Below are 24,857 nucleotides of genomic sequence, written 5' to 3'. Positions count from 1 at the left end.
AAGGGAGAGGTGTTGTGGTTGAAGAAGAGCATATACTTCTTAAGTTCTTTAAAAAAAAAAATTTAAATTATTTATGTTTTTAAATTACAGTTGAAATTCAATATTATTTTATATTAGTTTCAGGTTATGCAGCATAGTGGTTAGGCATTTATATAATTTATGCAGTGATTTCCCCCCACCTACCATTAGTCTAGTACCCACCTGGCACTATACATAGTTGTTGCACTATGACTGACTATATTCTCTATGCTGTACTTTACATCTCCACGACGTTTTGTAATTACCAATTTGTACTTCTTAATACCTTCCCTTTTTTACCCAGTTCCCTAACCCCCTCCCCTCTGACAATCATCAGTTTGTTCTCTGTTTCTGTTTCGTTTGTTGGTTTATTCTGTTCTTTAGATTCCACATATAAGTGAGATCATATAGTATTTGTCTTTCTTAGTCTGACTTATTTCTAAGTGCTTTTTGTTGTACTTCACCTTGGATGGTGGTTCCATGGCTCTAAGTACAGCCCTACAGATAAGACAGCCAACATCAGCCATGGCCCTCAGCCAGCTTTGTATTGTTTCATCTGCTGGACGCTTAGGACATCATCTTTCTGGGCCTTTCCATATGGATTCTTTCATGGGCTCCAGGGCATTTAATCTCATAGGTTGTCTGGATGACATCATCAGTACCCTCATCCATGTTAGGTATTTTCACTGCAGTGAAGACTACACTGACAGAGCTGAGAAGGGCCCGTTGCAACAGTTTGATGGATGAAAAGTAGTAAGTTGCATGTTTCCCATTAAGGGGCTAGCATGATGTCAACTACACACCATGTTGTTCTTTGTGGGGGTTTTGTTCCAGTCAGTCAGAGCAGGGTCACAGCTGAGCCAGGGGTGCCTGTTCTGATTCCTGTCAGCAAGGGGCCTTGACATAATTGGCATGTCTTAATTGTATGGTGGTTTAATGGTGGAGCATAAACTTGTGATTGTTACACACAGAGGTAGGTGGATGGGTAAAGACATGTGTTTGGAATACAATGTAAGCAGAGGTGTCAGAGAAGAGAGGCCATCTTTGCAATTTGTTATAGTTGCTTTGCTTTGTATACCAACATTTCTGTTAACGGGTAGTTGCATGTTGTGCCAGTTTATGTAGGAATGTCAGGCAGCAGTTCTTATCTGATTTTCTCACAGCTTGTACCAAACATTTCTTGGTTTTCAGCATGTGAGTCATGATTTTACTTTCATACATTTGTGTCAGTTTAGCGTTCTAGTGACCTTATCATTTGAAGTCTTTTGCAGTCCAAATAGACCTTACACATGGTGCTTTGGAATATGCCCATAAAGTTCTGTAAGTAGAGGGAACTGACACACAGGAGATCAAGGCATGATTTGGAGTAGCTTTTAGGAATATCATAGAGCCAACCTACTGTGGTGGTCTGATTTTGAAATCACCGCCCTGGCAGGATTCAGTCCTGGTGGTGACCTTGGATCTCAGTCTATTTGCTTCAGTTATGCATCTAGATGTTCCTACCTGGACCTTAGCAGATACATAAATACAAATACATCTTAGAAGACAAACTGAATAAAACAAGTAGAAAATTCAAAAGGTGAAAGTAGCAGAAAACAGCTTGATAGAACTAACAGTATGGAAACTGATTAAATAGAAATGAAAAGTGCAATGCAAAGATGATAAACATCATAAATTTATTCTTGGATGAGACTTAGTATTTGTGTTAAGGGCAGTTCTTCTGACTCCCTTTTTGAAAATTACATGGGAAGTTGGTGGATCCCTGGATTTGAGCTTGTTGGATACTTTTATGCCTTCAGAGAAGAGCTTAATTGGAAAACTACTAAGTTTTTTTCTTTGCTTGAGATAAGAGAGACTGATTCATCTTTTGTGAAAAACTAATCATGTTTGTAACCACTTCTATGAGCTGTAGTTAGTTATCAGGTTAATCTTAAAAACGCCAACTGGCAGCAAGGTTTGAGAATAAGAATGAATGGGAGTGGATGGGTGGGCAGGCTTCAAGTTACTTCCCTTAAAGAAAGTCTTTAGGATTGCAACAGAGGAAAATGAAGTAGGAATTAAAAAGGCAGATTTCTGAAGTGTGACTAGTGTATCATATCAGAGGAGTCTAGGAGTCAGCTCTGAGGACAGTTTTGCACTTTTGAATATCACATCTTTGAGTTAATGTTGGCTTATGACCTTGGCTTTCAGGATGTGTTTTGACAGCTGATAATGGTAACAGTGTTCTCATTTCCACGATAAAATGTGTAGTGTCAGGAATAGTACTGTTATAAAAATAAATATTAGTTGTGGTCTCATAGATACCTTAAGTCTTTATAGTTATAATTAAGTCTCATTTTAAAAAATGTAAAACATTTTAATTGCCAAATTAACAGCACTAGAGCATGACTTGACACTTTACTTTTTACGACTCCTGTCAGTATTAAAAGTCTCTATAAATAATTCCATGTACTGTGCTTGTTCTTTGCTGCCATCCCTACTAGACCTGATCTTGTTATCAACAAGGAGTTAAGATGAGGTTTATTCTGAATTTTAAAAGATTGTCCTCAAATATACTGAGGTCATATAAATGTTCTGTTCCGAAGAATAATTAGTGTAGAGTGAGTTATAATATATGTTAAGTGAAAACATTATACAATAGGCTCTGTAATATGCTCTGTAAAATACTATGTGTTTATCTCAAAGTCAATGAGTGGTCTGTAAGAGGCCCTGGTTAGTTTTCAATGGAAAGAGAAAAGAGAGCATTGTTTCTTTCTCATATTGTCTCCCTGAAGACAATTAATGGAATGATTCACAGGTCCTTTAGTGGAAAAGTCAGGATTGTTTGATGTTCAGCTAAAATTAAATATTTGATTTTTGAAGATCAGTATTTCTTTACCCCTGCATTGACCGACCATCTTATATCAGCTCTTAGAGATCAAGGTCTGTCATATATTTATTTGATATTGAAAACTTCAACATGAGAAAAAATCCTTCTGAATAAATTTGAGGGTAGTTTGATCTTTCACGTGCGAATTCGTTTGTCTAATTCCTCTCACATTAAAAAAACAAAACAAAACAAAAACAACCCTTCATAGCCCCTTGCTTTTAGTAGCAAGAATACTTGAGACTCAAGTCCTATTTTTTAGGCGGAATTAATGAATACTGGCTTTGGCTCCTGACTCTCTGTCTATAAACAGCTTCTGTGGGAATCTGGGTCATGGCTGATCTATGGTTGGGCTCTGAGTGAGATTCAGCAAGGGTTAACCCATACACAATTACTATTATTGTAAAAGCTAGAGGGCATTTCTTGGCTATCTGATGCAAACCTATGTGATGGCTGAATCCTTCTACCGTACCCTCAACATGTGGTCATTTAGCCTTTCTCCAACAACTGCAGTGATGGGGAGCCTACTGCCTCATGAGGCAGACTGTTTCAGTTTTGCATGGCTCTTAATTATTAAAACTTGTTTCCTGTCAATGAGTGGAAGCTGTATTTTTCACTCAGTGGTCCTAGTTCTGGCCATTAGAGCTATGTAGAGTAGTCTTATTTGCTGTCCACAGGAAAGTCCTTTGGAAATGTGAAGGAAGGCACTATACCGCGCTCTAGCTCCACTGAATCACTACCTATGGAGATGGAACTTGGAATCTTAGTTTTAAATAAAATCCCCAGATGCTTTTGATCGATGCAAAGTCTGAGAACCACAGTGTGGTGGGGGAGACCTGTGAGTGGACTGTGACAGCCTGAGAAGGCTGTGTGTCAGGTGGTAGACAGCTGGGGGGATATAGTGCAGAGGAGGGCACACAATATTTAAGAAGGACTTTCTAGAATACATAGGGACTAGCAGGCAGGGAAGGAGTGGAAGGGTCTCAGACCTGAATGGGTCATTCCTTGGGACAGGAAGGAGTCTGGTGAGTTTAGGGGCAGGCAGCAAGCCTGATGTGGCTGGTTATAGGGGTCTGAGTAGAGGGCAGGCCTATAGTCTGGAAAGTTCAGACTATGAAGGGCTTCATCCGTTACACTCAGGAATTACACATTACACCACAGGCATTGGGGAACCGTAGTCAGTTTCCATCCAGAAAAGCTCTGAACAGAAGAATGTTCCAGAAATATAGCTGTGGCAGTGTGAACAGAATAGACTGAAGGGGGTTGATGAGAGTTCAGGTAAGGAACATGGAGGGCCTGGGATGACTGTACCTTCTGTTTTGAATCAGGGAGTATAAAAAGATAAGGAACAGGTTTGGGAGGAACAATTTGTTTTTTGATGTCTTAAAATTAGGGATATTTGGACATATGCAAGTGAGACTACCCAGGAAGTGGACGTGGAGCTCAGGAAAAGTTTCCTGAGCCAAAATTACAGATTTGGGGATATTAACACATAGACGGTTGTGAAGATGAGTTTCTGGAAGAAGAAGAGGAGAAGCCTGATAATGGGACTTTGGGGACCCCAACACTTAGGGGAGGAGCTGAGGAGGAAGCAGCAGCCACAACACCAACACGAAAATAAACAGGAGAAGGAAAACAGACACATCAGGAGGGGACCCGGAGAGGGTGAGGACCTTGATGCCAGGAGCTACAAAAAGATGGGGAGAATGCATGTGGCAGTTCTGGCTATGTGAAGTGGGTGCTGTCCCCTGGCCTGGACCCCTTTCAGTTGTGGCTACTTTCTGTTTAAGGAGCTGTAGTTATTAATAGCTCAGTCTATACCAGAACTTAACTTTAAAAGTCATATTAAAATTGAGCAAATATTAAAAACATAGATATAAAGTAGTTTTTCTTCACAAAGCAATTCTGATTTTATCCATCTGTTGTCTATCTGTGGTCCATCTGTCCTGTCCACTCAGATGAGAGCCTGCTGTGTGCCAAGTGCTTTTCTAGATGTTTCTATGGCACTTACCTGGTTCATTTCACTTCTATTATTTCTCTAGGCACTTTGTTGTAGGTGTCTTGGGACCAGATTATTTAGGAACACCTCAAGTTTTGGGAGATGCTCCTAATCAAAGACCTGTTTGAACTTTGTGGAAATTATTGATTAGTAGCTTAATTTGTGCTATTCATGAATTTCTTGTTTCATACTTTTGGGGTGGAAAGAGACCTGGTAGGCTTCTAGTTCCATCTCTCCCTTTACCTGTGAGGAAACTTGAGATTAGAGAAGTTGAAATAGTTGTCCAAGGTCATGGGGAAGATGGCAGGAGCCCAGACCTCAGTGAACTGAGCTGTCTTCATTCCTAACCAGCCAAACACCATATCTCCCTTTCGCCTGCTCTTTTTTAACCTGAATTTGTTCATCTAGCAAAGTGCTATGACTTTCTTTTACAGTTCTTTTTTTGTCCTATTTATGTTTCATCTTTTTTGAACTATTTTAGTTGGGAGAAGAAGAGGACAAGCTGTTTGACTTTCTTTGTTTCGTTGTGATTCTAGTTTATTTTTTGTTATGCTGGATCCAGCTACTCATAGCTTATGGGTAGACATGACACATGGATCTCCTCCTCAGTGCCAGAGTTCCCATAGGCAGGGCAAGGGATGCTTTTTCTTACTTTTGTGGCAGGGCCATCATGAGGGTGCTGCAGCCCTAGCCCTGCTTCTCTGGAGAAACCAAGTTGGTGTAGTCCAAAGAGGCTGGCTTTCCATGAAAGAGCTCTTATAAGTTGAATTTTGTTACAGTCTAACCTCCCAGCCTTCAGTAAAGCCTTTAGCCTTTCTGACTCTGGTCTTCCTTGTCCATAAAGGAGAGATGGGTAAAATTACTTGACTATGGGGAAAGACCAGCCTCATAATAGATATGGAACAATATTCCATTGTAAAGAAATATATACTCATATCAATTATTGTGAAATATTATTTGAAATGCCTATCAGCATTTAAAAAATGACCCTAGAGTCTTCTTTAAGGTGAAGTATTTGACAGTTTTAAGTTCTGTGATTTGGGGAGTCTGTGGAGGGGGACACTGGGGGTAGACAGCAGGAGCTAGTCACCAGGGAGGCAGAACTAGAAAGGATTAGAGCTTCTCCTGAGTGCAGCAGGATGAGAGCCCTGCAAAGCATGTGTTCCCTTCTTAGGAAGCAGAGAGGTACTTAGACAGCAAATATTTCAGGAAGCCAGGTGTGCCATGGGACGTGAGTGGGGCTGGGGAGGATCATTAAGGTTCAGGTTTGGGGCCAGATGGAGGTTCTGAGATGACCCTTTGTCCTGTTGATCATGCTGGCGGTGGTGTGTGAAGTGTGTGTGCAGCCATGTGCCATCCTTGACAAACCCCTTTTTCTTTTCATCTGAAATACTTTGATTTGTGAAAGGTAGGAGGGGTTAATGAGCTTTTCCAAGTGCTCTGAATCTCCATGTGCAAACTTGCTCCCTCAGTGAGCGTTATTTCCAGGCTCTAACAAGTTTACACATAGGATTAGAAACATCAATGAGTTTTTACCTGTACCAGGGGTTTGTCAGTACCGACTACTGGGGCAGCTCCCATTCCTTCTTGTCTCCTTGGGTGAGAAGTAATATCTCCTTTGTCCGGAAGAAACAGGCAGGGTTTCCCCTGTGGGCATGGACTGGGCCAGAAGGGTGGGCTTGCTCCATCATGGGCTGAGAAGATGAGATTTACTCTCTTGCTCAGAAGTTCTCCAGTTTCAGAGGCAAGGACCAGGAGTCAGGCTCTCCTGTTCTTTAATCCCACTGAATCCCTTCAAACACAGATCCACCTCATCTTCTTGCCAATGGCCCACGCAGGTGAATGAATAGCAGGACTGAGCAGGTAATGAGTCTCTGTTACCTGGGAACATGGGCACGAGTAGCCTCAGTATGGCAGAGAATACTGCCATAGTTGGGTGCAGTGACTGGGTGGGCTTATGTTGTATTGTCACCAGGAGCTTACCAGACATAGTTTTTTGTTTTTTCCTTCTGTAATGGCTTTGTCATTTGTAATAGCTGCTGTTTCTAATGTTTATTATAACATCACAAGCAGAATCAGTCTTCTGTTGGATTTTGGGACTGAGTTTGTCATCAGGTTGACATGAACCTCGTATGTGTGACTTTTCCCCCAATGCCATGTGTTAATTCATTATTACTGATCAATATGTTTTATCTCTACCTCTATATGTCTCTATCTCTAGCTCCATTTCCACATACACATATACTAATATATATATATGTATATGTATATATATATATATATATATCATGTATATATAAAATACATAATACATAATATATAACATATTACTTGTATATAACTATACAATCTTTATATATCACAAAGATGTGTTTACCTGTTTTAATAGTTTTTACCAGCTCAGAGTCCTTATCTCTGAGCTGCCTGTTAGCCTTGGGACAGCTGTCTGTTATGTTTACTGGTCACCTTGCTGGTTAGTATTAATGACTTTCTGACCAGGTAGGGTGGCGGGTCAATGGAAAAGGAGGAAAGTATTATAAACCATAATTCTTTTTGTCACAGGAAGCTCAGTCAATGTGCATGTGTCTGTCTAGCAACGAGCTGGACATTGAAATGAAGAATGGGAAAGCCACAGCTGGCTATTGGACAGTGTGCTTTAACCACATGCTGAGGCCAGGCTCACATAGGCAGGGCACGTGTGAACTAAAGAACAATGGCCACTCACCCTCCTTCTAAGGAGGTTTTGTCTTTTTCCATTCAGTTAAGTGTTTATGGAGCACCTCTTACTTCTGGAGCCCCGTATTTGGTACTGGAGATGTAGGAATGATATGCACTTCTTGCCCTCAAGGACCTACCCAGCTTGGTGGAGACAGAAACGTGAAAAATATGCTGGGGTTACAGGTGATGTAAGAGACAGTTACATCTGAGAAGCCTTCAGGGGCCTGAAGCCCAGGCTGGCTGTGGGGAGAGGCCTAGATCTTGGTGAGGACATTGCTTGCAGGGGTACTTTAGGCACAGGCCTGGCTGTGGCACCTTGTGGAGATGCTCAGGACGGCTGGAGCATGGGCTTCTCCCTGGGAGTGGCGGGAGATGAGAATGGGAAGGGAGGAAGTGGCTGGATCATGAAAGACCATAGATGCTCCTGAGTTTGAACTATATCCTGAAAGTAGTGGGAGACATTGAAGAATGTTAAGCAGGGAAACAATCTGATCATATTTGTATTTTAGAGAGCTACTTCAGTGCCCCCAGACCTTTGATAAATGCTCTGATTATTTCTCAGAAAATATTGAAAATGAACTTCACGTTCTGTAGATAAATATCTTTCCTTGAGTGTCTTTTCTGCTGATGACAGGCTTCTAGTGAACACTGAGTGGGCTTAAGCAGTCAGACTACCTCCTCCATGTGTTCTGCCTCGTCTTAAAACAAGGGGTAATTGTGAAGATTGTCCCTTTTAGCCCAGCTCTGCTGCCTGGCCACACTGGCTACCCAGGAGCCAGGCTCATGCTTAGAACTGTGGGGGCTTCTGGGGAGTTTTTGTCAGTAGAATATGTCTCCTAAATTATATGGAATAGTTAATGCATGGACTTTTTAAATATTCAACCACTAATTAAATTCCTGATTGCAAGTGGTCTATACACAGGGAGCTGCATTGATGATCTGTGTTAACAGCATAATATTTCTCAGTAAGAAATGAATTTTACATCCTGACCTTGATTCACATTAAGAAATAGATGTTACATTGTGACCTGGTACACAGATACCAGCACCCACATATGAGGTTTGACAATTAAGTTTACGAACTCATCCTAGAAAAAGTGCTACATACCTCATTGCTGAATATCACTACAGTCACCTTCGAAGTGCTCCCCTTGGGAAGCTATGCACCAATGCCAGCGCCTTAGTCCACCCTTCAAAGCAATTTTGGAACTCTTTTTCTGGAATGGCCATCAGAGCTGTCATCGTATAACCCTTGACGTCCTGAATGTCATCAAAATGTCTTCCTTTCAAAATTTCTTTTATCTTTGGGTAAAGAAAGAAGTCATTGGGGGCCAGATCAGGTGAGTAGGGAGGGTGTTCCAATACAGTTATTCGTTTGCTGGCTAAAAACTCTCTCACAGACAGTGCTGCGTGAGCTGGTGCATTGTCGTGATGCAAGAGCCATGAATTGTTGGCAAAAAGTTCAAGTTTTTCACACAGCCTTTTCAGCGCTTCCAAATAGTAAACTTGGTTAACTGTCCAGTTGGTACAAATTCATAATGAATAATTCCTCTGGTGTCAAAAAAGGTTAGCAACATCTTTGCAATGAGTTTGCGAATTTAATAGTCTGACCTCGTATATATCACGGTATAGAAAGATTCTTGAGGTAGTACTCACCCTTACTTCCTGAGATGTACGCTCTTTCCTTCTCTATTAAAAATAAAGTACTGGTTATGATCCACTACATTAATTAAATAGCCCACTAATGGGTCACAACCCAAAGTTTGAGAAACATTGTCCTATAGGAACTTAGAGTCCTAGGTTCAGAGAGAGATGGCTTGTGGCCTCTATTACTATGCCTGTGGGCTCAGAGATGAAGGGCAAAGGGTGGACATGTGAGACTATGTTATGTGTCATAGAGAATGTAGGCTGGGATTAAACACTGTCATCAATGAGCCCCATGTGAACACACTGAAAACTAGTTTTCTCTTTGCCTTTATTTACTTGAGTTGACTGTATTGACTATCCTTAATGATTCCTGTTACGATGATGCTCAGTATGAAATACTATTGAGTACCTGCTCTGTGTCTGTCAGTTTACATGGATCCTATATAGTTTAGTGTTTGCATCACCTCTATAAAGCAATTTTTTAAATTCACAATAATAAAAACTCAAAAGATGAAGCTGTTTCCATTTCCTGTTCTGCCAGAATGGCCAAGGGAAACAGCTTGGAATGGTCCATGGAGCTGATCATATTCTGTGACATCAGGCCTTGATTTTAGATGTGGGCACTGTCTCCTTCATGATTTTTGATCCTTCTACCTTTTCTCATCAGAATATGCCACCAAGGTTTTCAGACTAAGCCAGTGGCTCCAGGAAGGTTTTGTTCTCCTTGAGAAACCAGGTTCCAGCAGCAGGAGGCAGAAATGGCTACAGAGAAGGTTCTCTTCCTTTGGTATTTAAATGGCTCTGGAAATTACTGCCTGTGTTCATCTCACTCTGATGCTTCATGGGAACAGTCTGCGGAGAAACTGAGAATGAAGGCTGTGAAATGCAGCTGAGACACAGGATAATGTAGCATGCTCTAAGGTTGGAGCTGTCCCCAAAGACATGGTGTTCCATATTTGCTGCCGCTGGATCCCAAGCCACAGCTTTATGTTGTCTCCGTCGCATCACCTCGGATTGTCATAATCTCCTGTGTAAATACTGTGAGTACTTACTGGTGTGCCTTCTACTAGACAGACTGAGTCTGTCAGAACCCAGATTCAAGGAACTTCTCAATTAGGCAACAAACAACTTTTTACTAATGTATGTTTTTATTTATGAGGCCAGATTCATTATAGGATTCCTTAAAACAGCAAGAATTTCTATATTATGTTTAAAAGAGCATCAGATTTAGCTCAATTTTGTATTCTGGTCTAGGCCGAGCTTTGCATAACTTGTGATGATACCTGAGTTATAACTTCTACTTACATGGGAAGGACATTGAATTGAACTGGATGATATCTAAGAGCACTTCCTGTTTCTAGATTCCACATTTCTGTTCAAGTGTAAGACATTAGATGAGTTCATTACACAGTTCATCATATTGTATGTATTGTTGCATTCAATAGATATTTCCATGTGCAGTAGCTCGGGACACTACCAGATAAGGCCAGTCTTAATCTTCAGGAAGTTCTGGTGAACATGTCCATTATATATACTCTTGACCTTCGTACGGTAGACCTGAGATTGTGCTCCCTGCCACCAGTTGCATTGGGGTTAATATAAAAGATGGTGGTTTTTTTTTCTCCTGTTTAGCCATATTTTTACCTATCCTTTGAGAAGAAGAGAGGATTTGTTTGTCAGTAGTATCTTTTACTGACGAATAAGCTAAATTCTGAGGGAAAATGCAAATAAAAATGTCTTGCCCTCGGAACTATTAGAATCTAGTGAAGGAGACAAGGTAAATGCAAGAAAAAGTACCGAAAATACAAACAGCACACAACAAATAGTTATGTGTTCATTAGTAGCATCTGCATAGAGCTGGTATATAAGTGCTGAGAAATGCTAGAACATTTGGGGTATTGAGAATTCAGAGATGCCTCAGTGGTGACTGAAAAATGGATGTCAGACAGATCCTGCAGCTTTTTTCCTCCTCCCTTCCTGAAACTGGAGAGGAAGTTGAATATTTCCTCCCAAATAAGGAGTTTATAGTCTAGTCCAGTGGTTGCTAATTATGGCTCATAGACCACATCCTGGCTAGTGCTTGTTTGTATAAATAAAGTTTTATTGGAACATATCATACTCATTCATTTATGTCTTGTTCCTGGTGGCTGCTTTTATGCTTTAATGACATAATTGAGGAGTAGGGACAGATACTGCATGCCCTGCAAAGCCATTTGCCATCTGGCCTTTTACAGGAAGTTTGCTGACCCTGCTCCAGTTGCTTCTTCATGTAAATACAAAGTAAACACATGTACACAGTAAATACAACTGATTCTCTGGTTAGGGTCTCACAAACTAACAGATTTCAGTGGAGCTCTGTGTAAGCATGTCTCTGCATTTATTCCCAATTATTTTTATGTTTTTAATGGAGCGCTTAACAGCTCACACCCCTTTGGCATCCTCTACTACAGCTGTTTAATGTGTTATTGTGTATGTATGTTTGTTGCCTTTTAAGTAAACATAGAAATCCCTCATTTTGACTTCATTTTTTTTTTATCATAGCAGTAGCACTCTGGTTTCATGTGCTTTGGGAACCTAAAAAGCAACTGAGTCTCAAAACTAACTCATTTCTTTTACGTTTGTATGTGACATTATACACACATGTCTAAATAAATATTATGTATATTTTTGGCTCATTGGAATGAAAATGTGTGTCACAGACTGTATGTGTGAAGTTTTCTTTGGCTGCCTGCAGTTACAGCGCTGTGCAAAATGCTGAGCTCTCTTTCTTGCTTGTGTGCTGACTAATCAAAGAATTGAATTTTTTCCCCTTTTACAATTTTATAATCAGAAGATTATTTCTCAAGTTGAATTGTTTGCTCATATTTTAATTTTCAAAGATTAATGTATGTAATGCTTTATCACGAAGATGATACAAAACAAGGAGATACAAAATGTATTTAATGAAACAAACAGAAATAGTTCACTTTTTATTTATATATATATATACAAAATGGAGATTTCTTAAAACAGAAAGTCAGTGAATTGCTTTTGAATAACACACTGGCATTTTATGTGGTTTAAAATTATTTTGTGGTTCAGTATAGAAATAAACATTACTTTTGTATTACTCTGCATACTTTTAGCTGGAATGTGGAGTCCTCTTTTACTCTGTACATTTTATTTTAGGCTAGGGATTTTAAGGCTAGCTGAGTTACTTTCTATTAATTGTAGAGTTTTTCAAAATTCTCATTTCTTTTAAAATGACATGTGTACAGTTCCATTCCTCTTTGGGTATAAAATATCTGTATTTATAAATATTCTAAATATTTCACACATTTCCCACCACTGTTTTATCTTCAACTATGTAGAATTTGCTTTTACTTTTCTTAGAGAAACCAAATTTGGAGGAGACAATCATGTTTCTTTCCCCTATTGATTATTCTTGTTACCTTCTTATCCACACGGATTGTCTCTGGAGGCAGAGAAAACAGGTAGAGGGAGGGTAATGTGAAGCATGACTTGACTCCTCTTCACCCCCATCATCAGAGTTGTCTGCCTTAGAGGCCTGGCCTAGGTGTGGACTGATGGCTAAAGATGGGAATAAGTTGCTACTGTGGGACTAGCTGTAGTCTCTATCTTTGGTCAATGGAGAAGGGTCTAGAGGCTAACTCACTGGAGTCTAGATATTCACTACTCAGATGTGGTCCAAGCAGCATCAGCATTCCCTGGGAGCTGGTTAGAAATGCAACATCTCAGCTGAATTGGAATCTGCATTTCACCAGGGTCCCCACAGGATTCATGATAACCTTAAATTTGGGGAAAATCTGGTTTCCCAGAATGACCTAGCACCAGAATCACCTTTGGAGCTGATTAAAAATTACAGAATCCCCTTGGGATATTGATTCACTAGGTTTGGGGTCATCCTGCTGCCCAACCAGATGTGGGAACCACTGGTTCACCTGTGGCTAGTAAAGGGATGTTCAAGGAGGTGAATCACTGCTGAGTGTGTATTTGGAGGTCTGCAGCTGGCTTTGGTCCCACAGTCTAGCCTACTGTGAGCTTCCCTTTCTCAGACTTCATTCAAGAGTGGACACATCATACCTGAGGAGCCCGTGGAGGTCTATGGGCCACTGGACTAATATGCCAGCAGTGCCTGCGTCCCCACCTGACAGGGATGGAGATTTTTAGGCGGTCTAGCTACCCAGCCTCCCATTCCTTTCTCTTCCAGTTCCCATGGAAACAGATTGCAGGGAAACTGGGCATGGTGCTATCTTTACCCTGTTTTTGGCGATCTGAGGTCTGTTTCCATGGGAACCAGAAGAGAAAGTGATGGTGGTAGAGTAGCTAGACTGCGTTCAGATTTCAATGGCCTCTGTCCTCACTATAAAACCTTCTTTTGCCCAAGTTTATCTCTAGGCCAGGGGCCCATGTGGCTCTGAATGTGGCCATGACTCATCTGTGGGGGGAAGTGGGGGGAGAAGAAGAAAAGAAATGGAGCTCTTAAAATAGCTTTGAAAATGCCAATTATTTCCTTTTCTTCCAGGAAACCATTTTTAGGTGTTGATATAAGTTATTTAAATGTCATCTTTAGCTATTATTTCTTGTATAGTTTTATTGAATATAATAACATGTTTTTACTCAAAGAAGTGAAGGGAGAAGTCATTTCAATAGGAGTGATTTCTCTGATGTGGGGAATCCCAACAGTTAGTGGGTGTGCAGTAAATATTGACTTGCTGTGTGTGTTGGGGTGGGAATGAAGGCCTAGTGGAGTGAAAGAGAGGCCAGGCTAGTAAGGGCAGGGTGGATGCCTTAGTTAAATGGACAAGTTTTGGTAAGGAAAAAGGTAAATACACCTGATGTTGACCTATTTAAGTAATTATTTGAAGATGAGAATATTAAATTCTAATCTAATAGGCTCTAGATTTTAACTCTTTGAGTGTTCAACCAGAGTGGCGTTTTGTGGGTCTCATTGAGATGCTGTATTTTTCCTTTCCCTTCCCCTCTCTTTCTCCCACATTTCTTACAGCCTGGTCGACTGACCACCCCTTTCACGCATCTTCCAAGGGTCTGAAAACAGTGTAATCCCTGCCCCTCTTCCCTGCTCCCCATTACTGCCTTAACTGTTTATTGAGGGCCTGCTAGATATTCTGATGCCATGTTCATGTCTTTCATGTATTTTCTCGTTTAGTCATCACAATTGCCTTACAGTTGTATTATATTAATGCCTCATTTGACAGATGAAGAGACTGAGGCTCAGAGAGGATGTATAATCTGCCGATAGGGTATGGTGGGCTGCTCAGCAGAACTGTCATTCTAAGCCCTGTCTGACCCCAGAGCCGTGCTGGCTCCTCTGAGCACAGGGCTCCATGGAGTGAGCATCTGTGTCAGTGCCAAGGGGACTTGCAGCATCCCTGACTGCAATAGTTTGTCACCTATTGAGAGCTGCTCTCAGCACCCTCCTTCCACCCTCCATCCATTTCTATTATTTCCTCCAAACAGCCAGCCCAGATAAACAGGCAGCTCCTTGCTCTTTGATGTTAGCTGTGTGTTTACGTATGGGCATTTTCCTATTTTAAATGTATTTATCAATATATTTAAAGTCAAAATGGGCAAAATTTAGTTTTGATGATTGCATGCTTCCTCTTGGGGTATTTTGGGAACACTGGCCTAGAGAGAGTATTTTGGTGGAAAGCAGCAACAGCTTGCTGTCCTGTGAGGAACAAAATCAAATCCTCATTCTTGCTGTTTGAGGGAACAAATTTACTTCATTAGACTGTGGGAAGGTGAGGGAGTGAGGAGATGTTTTACATTGTGGTAAAGTCTCCTCCTGTCCTCCTGCCTTCCCCTCCCTTCGACCACCTGTGCCTCACTCTGGTCCTCTCAGGGCCTCTTTCTGAAGAAGCTTGCTGAGGACTCCACTGTAGAACAGGGATTAGAATAAGTCAGTTCCTACTTGTCAACTCCAGAAGGGAAGGGAATAAATAAGAGCTAGATTTTGAGAGGAAAAAAAGGAAGAACTGAAAGAAGATGCTATTTTAAATGCAGAGAAAGTTTCCTGTTGGGTTGACAGGGTCCCTGGCGTACTTAGATCATGAAAGGCATCACAGATACTGTGTAGCTAACTTTAGCAAGTGATGAGAACAAGAACAGTGATTTTAGGTTCCAAATTTGATGGTTAAAATTTCCTCTTGCTGCCAGAGCCCCACAGTTTTCTTTGGTGGTATCTCAGGCATTCTTGTGTCCAGATCTGATGGTGGACATGTAAGACAGGTTCACTTAGCATCAAGATTACTGATGCCTGATTGAGTATACTATTTGGAATGAGATAGTTTCTGTAGGCACTGATAAGTGCTTCTAAAGCTGAGCAAACTGCGCTAATTCACAAACACATGGCCTCAGGTACTGCAAGAGACTGCACACACTGATCACAATCTGCACACAATCTGATCACACTGGGCTTCTGGAGAGGACAGTTCTATATGATAGGACAGCACGTCTCTACTGCCTGGCCTCCTGGGTGGGACACGAAGTACCTGTCTGTAGTTTTTCCCCCAGGAGTAATACTTGTTTTCTTTCCCTGAGTAAGAGTACATGCATAGCCTTTGTTACCAAGGCAGCGGAAATTGGTCTAATGAACTCTTTCTGCTTGGCTGGAGGCCTCCAGAACACACAGGGACAGAGTTTGTGTAGTCCCATTAGTAAATACCAGGCAGCCTTTCCCTGAATTCTCTGCCCCCTTCAACAGCTGCTCTTCAGGACAGATGCACTTTCATGGCCCTGCCTCATCCAGCCTTCCAGGAAGACGTGAAACTCAATCAGTGTTTCCCTAATATATGTGGAGTCAGGCACTGCTCGTCAAATGGCTTGGTGTGCTGGGGCCTCTCGCAGATGTAATGTTCATTATTGTGTGTAACATCCACCGAGAGCTCGTTTGTCACACTCTCAGACTGGTTGCTGCTAGTGATATCAGCTCCGGGGGCCAACCTCAGACAGTACCATTTTGTGTTATGTTTTTCAGACATCTGCTGAAATATTCATCTTGGATTTCTGTGATCAGATTAAGTTGTTCCGTCGAAGCTAACTAACTGGGCTAAATGAGTTCTGTTTCCAGAATTTGGTATGTCTCAAATGGCAGCTTTAGCTCTTATATGAGAACTTGTGGTTTCTCTAAGGTAGTCATAGAATCTGTGATCTTCCTGGGATGTGTGATACATTGCATATTGTTTCTTCTTCTGGTTCCCTGAACTGACAGAAACAACACAGTAGTTGAGTGGAAGTTTAAGTTCTAAGAGGATATGGGATGGGTCTGCATCTGTGTCTGCTCTATACACAATGGAAACCTCCTTCTCTCTCCATAGGTAAGCAGGACTTCTCAACTTTGTTGATGAGCATATTCAGGCAATAAGGAGTCTTTCTTCCAGGGCACAAATTGCTAAACAACTGTGTGTGTGTGTGGAGGGGGGAGAGGCGGGGAAGGAGTGAAAAAGAGAGAGAGAGAGAGACACCCACAGTTGTACCTGCATTAAATTGAGCACTAATTGAGCTGGCTGCTGGTCAGAGTTTCGCAGGCCCCAGGTGTTGGGGACGTGCCTGACAGACGCTCACTGTATGTCTCCCTTCTCCCGTGTCTATTCCAGACAACATAGACTTTTCTTCGGACATATCTAAGAAAAATATTATTGGAGTATTTCTATCCACTACTACCCACCTCAAACTGGGTATTGAGTTGTAAAAAGCTGTAAAGTGGAAAGTTTTCTTCTTCCTCCTAATGGAATATGTTTTTCAGAAAGTGAAGTGAGCAAACAAGAAAAACTATTTAATGAAAATGTAGGCATTCCCTGTGTGTTTTGATTAAAGAGGCCAGTGTGGAGCTGGTCTGGAGCTTTGTAAACAGGGACATTGAAGAAACTCCTTTGCTAATGCAAAAAAATGAAATTATGCAGATTGTTCATTTCTATAGGGAGCATCAGCTTTTTTTATTGTTGATCAATTTTTATTAGCTTTTAAAGTGTTGGCGGTTCTGTTCCAACACCTCCTGTTGTGTAGAGGAGCATTGAATTTATTAAGTTGTTGGGAAAGGTTGGTAGGACGTCCTCTATGTGCAGGTTCATTCGTGGGGCCTTCTCAAAGCTCAAGAAAAGCACATAAAGGGCTTAAAAAATCAGCACTTTACAAAGGGAACAAACCAAACAGGGCAAAGGACAGAAGAAAGGCAGACCCTGCATGATTATTTTCTGCCAAGGGGATGTAAAACCTTGGTTAAATTTGTTTATTACTATCTATTGCTGTTTTGTAAATTTGATGTTTCAATATGAAAACATGAAAAGATTGACTATCAAGAGACTTTTTTTCCTTTTAAAGGCAAGTTCCCTTTTTGTCATTTTTTTTTCTTCTTTTCTACCACATTTCATACCAAATACCTCACCCACACATTTTCTCTAATTTTGTATCCTTTCCCGTTTCTCTGTTATTAATTTTAGCTAACATAGAATGATTTTGAGCTTAGATTTTTATCTATTGAAAACTTAAAAAAAAAAAAAAATGAACAGTACAAATCACCTGAGAAGCTATGAGATAAAATGTGTCTGATTAAGTCTGATAAGAATTGAAAGAGGGTGGATGGGGTATATTCTCAAAGACATAATTTATTAGTCATCTGCTGAGGTGAGTTGTTATCATTGTAGCCACTATTATTTCTTTAACATTTATTAGTGACCAATGTCTTGTGTATGTTTCCTCATTAAATGCACCATAATTCTATGAAAAAGGTGCCCTTGTTGCTTCCATTTTATAGATTAGGAAACTGAGGTCCGGAGAGGTTAGGTACTGCCAAAATCACACATAGCCTACAATGAAGTAAACCCAAGGTAGTCTGACTCAGAGCCTGGCCTTTTGTCCTCTCACCTGTTTGTGTGTAAAGCTCTCATTAGAGTGTGTTTTAAATATTGGAGAGGTTGGCACTCCTTGTGCTTCAGACTCCCAGCTGGCACTTCCCCACATGGAGTGCCCTCTAGGGGTTGAGTGCCCTGTGGCCAGCAGCCTCATAATGTATTGTGCCCTTGGTACTTTGTGCAGCTGAGACATGACAGAGGTAACAGAGTGATGAGAAGATGACCCAGCTGAAGCTCAGATGCAATTCAGTGCCGTATAACCACATTTACTGGGGACCTGCTGTATTCTAGTCCCTAATATCAATGCCGAGGATGCAAAGATTAGCAAGAAAAGGTTTGTTAGAAAAACTGCCATAGAAAGAGGCAAGAATATAGGCACCATGGGGACAGGAGCTTGGTTTGTTTTCTAACTTCTATCTCCCAGCACCTAAAATAATGCCCGGCTAGAGTAATGACCCCACAAATAGTTGTTGAAATACTGAATGAGAAGATGCAACTTGTGGGGCAGTCTGAATGTCAAAGAGCAGAGAAAGTCATGGGCTACGTGCAGGTGTCCGATGGAAGCCTGCCATTAGTTAAGGCAGACAGTGGCTTGGTGTGGGGAGCTGTGAGTGCAGGCGTTGGCAGAGCAGGCATTGATGGGTGACAAGGGCATTGGAGGGTGTGTGCGAGGAGGACAAAAATTGTTTTGTGCAGATAGCTCATCAGTTCATATTCTCTTCTACTGTCACCAAAGAACAAAGCAGCAGCCCCCCTTCCCTTTCTGCTCACACTCGTTAGCTCCCTGCATGAAGTGACCCTCTTTTTCTTTGCCTGTCATGTCCACTGTAAGCTGATTTTCTCTGAAGAAATTTGGGGAGGGGGAAAGGGCTAGGTGTGGAATATCTCAGGGCCCAAATCCTGGCATGGCTAGCCTGTGCCCCTCAGACCGGGTTGGGAGTAGGTAACCATTTCTCACCCAGCTGCCCTCTGCTTAGCTGGCATCCACAGATGAAATGCCCGTGACATGCTCAGACTAGGTCACATACCTTCCAATGCACATTCACCCAAGGACTGTCTGACCTTGACCTTTCCTTGCCTTCTCTTTTGGGCATGTTGGTGTTGTGGGCATGGTCCGATTTGGGCCTGAGAAAGTAGGAATAGTTTCCATATTCCCTCATTCCCACTGGCAGTTGGTACAGATGTACACTGCCCCTTTTACAGATTCTTCTTTTGGCCAGTTTTTGTGAATGGGAGAACTTGAAGCTTGGACCTAGACTGACACCTGGTTCTGGTCCCATCTCTGCTTTCACCACAGTCACCTTCAGCATGTCCCCTCTCTTCCCTGAGCCTCTTCCTCCTTCTCCATCAAATGAAAGGATAGGATAGATGACCCCTTATGGCTTCCTTTGCTCCTAGATAGTATGAGGAGATAGTTTATAGACTCATGATTCACAGGGGACAGTTATCCTACTTAATTATACCTTGGGGAAACTTTACCCAACTTGGTTTAGTAGAGCCCTAGACTATAGATCCTTCAGGATTTATCAAGTATCATATTTGCCAAGGTGACATTTTAAAGGATGTTCTAACATAATTGCCACTTTTTGCTGTTTCTAGTTTGTGTGTTTATTTGAAACAGGTGTTTGAGATTTTGCACTTGCTTCCAGAAATAGTGACCTAAGTAACTGGAGTCCATTAAGCTATGCAGGGCTAGGATGGCTTTGAGGTTGCATTTTTTTTGACATTCAACATTATTTTATATTAATTTCAGGTGTAGAGCATAGTGGTTAGACATTTATATAATTTAAGATGTGATCTCCCTAACTAGTCTAATACCTACCTGGCACTATACATTGTTATTATCATATTATTGATTATATTCCCTATGCTTTACTTTACATCCTATTGACTATTTTGTAACTTCCAATTTGTATTTCTTAATCCCTTCACCTTTTTCACCCTGCCCCCAACCCCTCTCCCATCTATCACCCCAACAGATCTAGTACCCACCTGATAACCATACATAGTTATTACAATATTACTGACTATATACCTTATGCTATACCCTACATCCCCATGACTACTGTGTAACAACCAATTTGTACTTCTTAATCCCTGCCCCTTTTTCACCTACCCCCAACCCCTTGTAGGTGCCTTGAAAGGCCAAGCTGTGAACCAAGGCTGCTGCTGCCAGTGCTGGGCTTAGGGCTGCTCAGCTAGAGGTATGGGACATGCCAAAGCTAGATGCTGCTTTTTTGGGTTTTGTGAACCTTTGAGAGACTTTAGGAAAGTTGGCAGCATGAGCCAAAGCAGGCAGTTTTTATGAAAAAGCCACTGGAAGTGTCTTGAGTGGGCTTACAAGTTGAGTGAAGCAAGGTTTCAGGGAATCACCAGGGTGGGGCGGTGTTAGCCAGGTTGATGGAGTCTCAGATATGGCGGCCGCCTGCATCTGCATGCCGGGAAGGGGGAGGGCTCAACAAAGAAACAATGGCTTCCACTAGCTCCTCCGTCCAAGAGAAAGCTGCTCCTCCTGCCCTCACCTTGCAGCTGGACAGCTCAAGTCCTCCCCACATCCCTGGCACCTTTTGGGCTGCTGCCCCAGCACTGGAAATAATAGCAAGTGAGTCCATCAGTGAGTAAGTCCGTGTGCGGGCCTCCAAGAGGAACTCCTGGGAGTGTAGCTGTCCTCCATCCCACTCAGTCACAATTCCCACTGGTTTTCACAACCAGAAATTATGGGAACTGCTCTCCCCAGCACTGGAACCCTGGGGTAGGGGTCCTGGTGTGGGGCTGGGACCCCTTGCTTTTCTGGGGGAATAGGGTTGGAGACCTCTACAGCTGAAATATACCTCCTGATTTTTAGTGGTCACACGCGGGTGCCTGTTCTGTGTCTGACCCTTTTACCAGTCTTGAGGTGGCTTCTTCTGTATATCTTTAGTTGTAAGGCTTTGGTTCAGCAAGACTTCAGGCAGTTCTCAATGATGAGTGTTCTGTAGTTTAGTTGTAATACTGATGTAGTCGTGAGAGAAGATAAGCATAGCGTTTATCTACTCCACCATCTTGACTGGAAATCCTAGAGGTTGTATTTTAAAAGCTACAAATTGTTTTATACCCTGAATAAAAGAAATTAAAAGTAGGCTGAAGAATCAGTAATACCCCAACTCAACCTTCACTAGTTGTAGGCAGCTCGTTTCTCTGACTTGTTCCCAGACTTGCCTTTATGTGCAAATTTTCTGTATTTGTTTGTCTGTCCTTTTTATGCACATTTGTCCTGTCTCCCTTGGCCAGAGACACAGCCATAGGGGCATATTCAGATCAAAAGGGATCTTGAATTCACCTCCTCACTTTACAAATGATGAAGTGGGAACCTGACAGGCTAAAAATCCTATAAGTGGGCCCAGAACCAGGGGAGGGACTCCCTGTCCAGTGCTCTTTCTCTACTGCTGACATGCAGGCAGGGGCTGTATTTTTTCTAAGGCCCTCCTTTTTCACTGTTAGGAAGCCTTGAGACTCACTGGCAGTTGCCAAGGTCTAAACTGTTCATGAGGTAGAGGAACTCATTTTGAGAAATGTGACGTCTCTCCGCCAGGGTAACACCTGATTCAAGCTCTGGTCAAAAATAGATCCTCGGGTTTCTTTTCTCTATTTTTTCTCACATCTGTCTCACTAAAAGTCCATTGACACTTCGAACTTAAATGAAGTAGCCCATAGTTGAGTTTTTTTTGGTAAGCAGTACAGTACAACTCAATGTATCAATTTTTATGTTTTGAATTGTACAACAATGCCTTAATTTTTAAGGTTAAAACTATCTCTTCATCTTTCAGTGTTCCATTCTCCCTGGAACTTCTCTGGTGGGTAGACCAGTGATGGCTCATCAGACACAGGCATGGGGACTTAGCTCACAGAGTCTCTATGGCCTGGAGCCCTTCAGGCTACTTAGTCTAGCTGTCACCTAGGTAACCGATACTAGGGCAGTGAAACAGTCTGTCCACAGTGAGAGGAAATAAAAAATGAAACTGCAGTGTTTATTCTTTATGCACTACAAAATCTTTGAATGTTACTAGATTTTGGAAAAAAGGCTATTTCACTTCTCTATTGGGTTTTGGCTTCTGTGCCCAGTGTGTGACTCTAATGTTTCTTGAATTGCGCATGTCTTATTTTTTCAGTGTACTTTTAGGAAACCTCTGATCTGTTGAATGCAGTTAAGTTTTCATTCCCCAATGATTCCTAAGAGGACTGCATTTTATAAAAGTTTTTATGAACAAGTGATAAAGCAAACATATTCCACAACTTATTTGGTTAGGTTTTGTGGGTGTTCACGTTTTTAAAAAAATGTCCCTTCATGTGGGGGTGTTTTTCCGTTTGGTGTGCTCAATTTCCTTAGTAACTGTTGCTCTGTTATGGGAGGGACTTAATGACATTTTTCAAGTGCAATATTGAATTAATTTATTTCCTGGTTAGTCCTGCCCATCTTCCTAGTATAAATAGATTGTGTGTGTGTGTGTGTGTGTATCTGTGTGTGTGTGTGTGTGTGTGTAGATGATAGGATGATGGTAGCATGCTTGCTATAGAGGGGGCTCTTAACATGTGGCTCAGGATTACTCTGTGATCTTGTATCCTGGGTAAGTTGCCTCTTTCTTTATGTTTCCTCTCTTTTTCCACCGTGGTTTTCCTGATATGAGTTTTATCAGACTTAACAGCATTTTGATTTAGGGAACTACCTGAGATTTAGAAGTAGCATGGGAAGAATAGTGGTTGTAGGGGTAAGAAACCCAGGCATTAGTCCTGACTCTCCTGCACACTAGTTTTGGGGGCTAAGTTATTTAACCTCTTTGGGGTTAGAGTTTTCTCGCTGTGGTTTGAGGGAATTTAAAACAATGACCTCTATAGGCTTTTACTGGATAGGACGTTCTGTGAAGTGTGAGTGCAATGAGAATCACCACTCATAATCACTGTCTCGTCTTGACTAGTGGGGTGATAGGAAAAGCTCTTGCCAGTTCAGGGGCTCAGATTCAGAACTGCTGAATAGTTTCTCAGTCCGGGAACTGCTGCTTGTCAGTTCACAGCTTGGGGTGGATTTGCTTTGTGGGTATTTGCTGAGCCCTTCTCTTTGTACCCCTTTGAACACCAATGGCATCCATCCATCTATCCATCCATCCATCCATCCATCCATCCATCCATCCATCCATCCAAGAAACCCGCGTTTACAGAGTGCCTACCAGGTGTCAGGCAGTGTCTTAGGTGCTGAGGGGAAATGAAGAGTCAGCCAGTCACTGTCCTTGTCCTCGTGATACTTAAATTCTAGTAGGAGAGATGGGCAGTAAGCAGTCACGATCCTAGTATAACTATGGCAAGTGCTAGGAAGCCCAGTAACTTGGTTCTGAATTTAGCCTGGGGGATGATCAAGTGGGCATCTCTGAGGAGGATTGTTTGAGCTGAGACTAGAAGGCGAGCAGCAAACGATGAGCAGGAGCCACATGAGAGTGAAAGGCAGGAAGGACAAACAGGTGAGACACTATTTGTCAGCTTCCTGCCATTTTACTGATTCTTCATTGGTTATTAAGCTGTGAAAGCAGACCTCTGTTTCTCAACCTGTTGGGTCATCGGACACTTTCTTAATGAGCATGGCTGGGTTTCTGGCCCTGTTCTATATGGTTGGGTCCCTCACTGAACAGAAGAAAGACTCCAGGTTCTGGAGACCTCCATCTCTTTCTTGTATATTTCTAGAAAGTGTATCTTTTCTGTGGTGTTAGCGGTTAGGAAGAAAACATTTATAGCCCTTCTAGTTTCATTTTAACTTGAAAACTTCATGTGAGGAGACTCAGAGTGTATGTAGGAGTATGCAAGTTATCTATTAATGAATTAACACAATTGTGTCCCTCCATCCTTTGTTGGGAACGGCGCACATCATGCCTTAAAAATCCTGGCCAAGACCAAGCCTGAGACCTCAAAACGAACTCTTACACACCTGTTTGAAGGCCTCTATTTTAGAAGAAGTGAAGTTAAGAATTGGTGAGTGTGATAATGGTAGTGCAAGAAAAATAACTTTGTTGTTTCTTCTATTTCTATTCACATCTGCCTCAATCTTTCCCAAAGTCATTTGAAATATGATATAGGATAGCTTCATTTCTTAAAACGTGAGGTAGCATACCTTTTGCAAGGAAAATAATATAAACAAAAACCCCCACAATAAAACAACAAAAACTTCACCACACCAGTTTGTCTCTGAGTTCAGAGAAAGAACAAAGTCTAGCATTTCTGTGCATTGAGAGCATTATAGAAAAGGGAAAAGAAAATTAAGGTTTTTAGAGCAGGTGGGGTTTTGTTTTTATCTGGCAATTCCATTTCCTAAAATTGATAACAATAGTGTATGTGATTAGTTTACTTTAGAAGTTGGTGCAGGACTTTGGGATGCTGATACTATGTGTTCGTCATTTTGTGTGGAATGTTTCAATTCAGTGAAAAAACATTTCTCACATTTTCAAGCACTTCAAAACCACCATTTACATAAATGATTTTTAATTAAAATAAAATTTTTACCTATTCATTAAACTTAAGGACTCCTGCTGAGCTACACCTTAACTGACACTGTTACTGCAGGTGCCTGAAGGCAACACAATTGAATTTCTTAATATGATTAAATTCCTTCATTAATACCTAAAGTCTTCTTTATAGTTAATCCGTATTAATGATATTTTACTTTATTACCTTATATTTATATTCACAGAAACATGAAGGTTTTAACAGAGGATTC

The 24,857-nt window shown here is 41.5% G+C and overlaps 1 protein-coding gene across 13 annotated transcripts in view; it reads left to right on the top strand.

Annotated features, from left to right (window-relative positions):
- LDLRAD4 (low density lipoprotein receptor class A domain containing 4) overlaps window positions 1–24,857 on the top strand; it is a 612,879-nt gene that overhangs the window by 223,937 nt on the left and 364,085 nt on the right. Inside the window, exon 1 of one of the 13 annotated variants that reach the window (XM_019718704.3) lies at window positions 9,944–10,288. The exons of 11 other annotated variants lie outside the window; for them this stretch is intronic. The gene's annotated coding sequence lies outside the window, so the exon portion shown is untranslated. Of the gene's footprint in view, window positions 1–9,943; window positions 10,289–20,324; window positions 24,116–24,857 lie in introns of those variants that run through there. One more of the 13 variants, XM_074340422.2, reaches the window with a different exon arrangement.

Source organism: Rhinolophus sinicus, chromosome 4 (assembly GCF_057876585.1).
Source record: "Rhinolophus sinicus isolate RSI-liver-muscle chromosome 4, RSI-T2T, whole genome shotgun sequence".
Lineage (NCBI taxonomy): Eukaryota > Metazoa > Chordata > Mammalia > Chiroptera > Rhinolophidae > Rhinolophus > Rhinolophus sinicus.
Note: the sequence above shows the minus strand (reverse complement) of the source record. Positions and strands in the feature narration are given on the sequence as shown.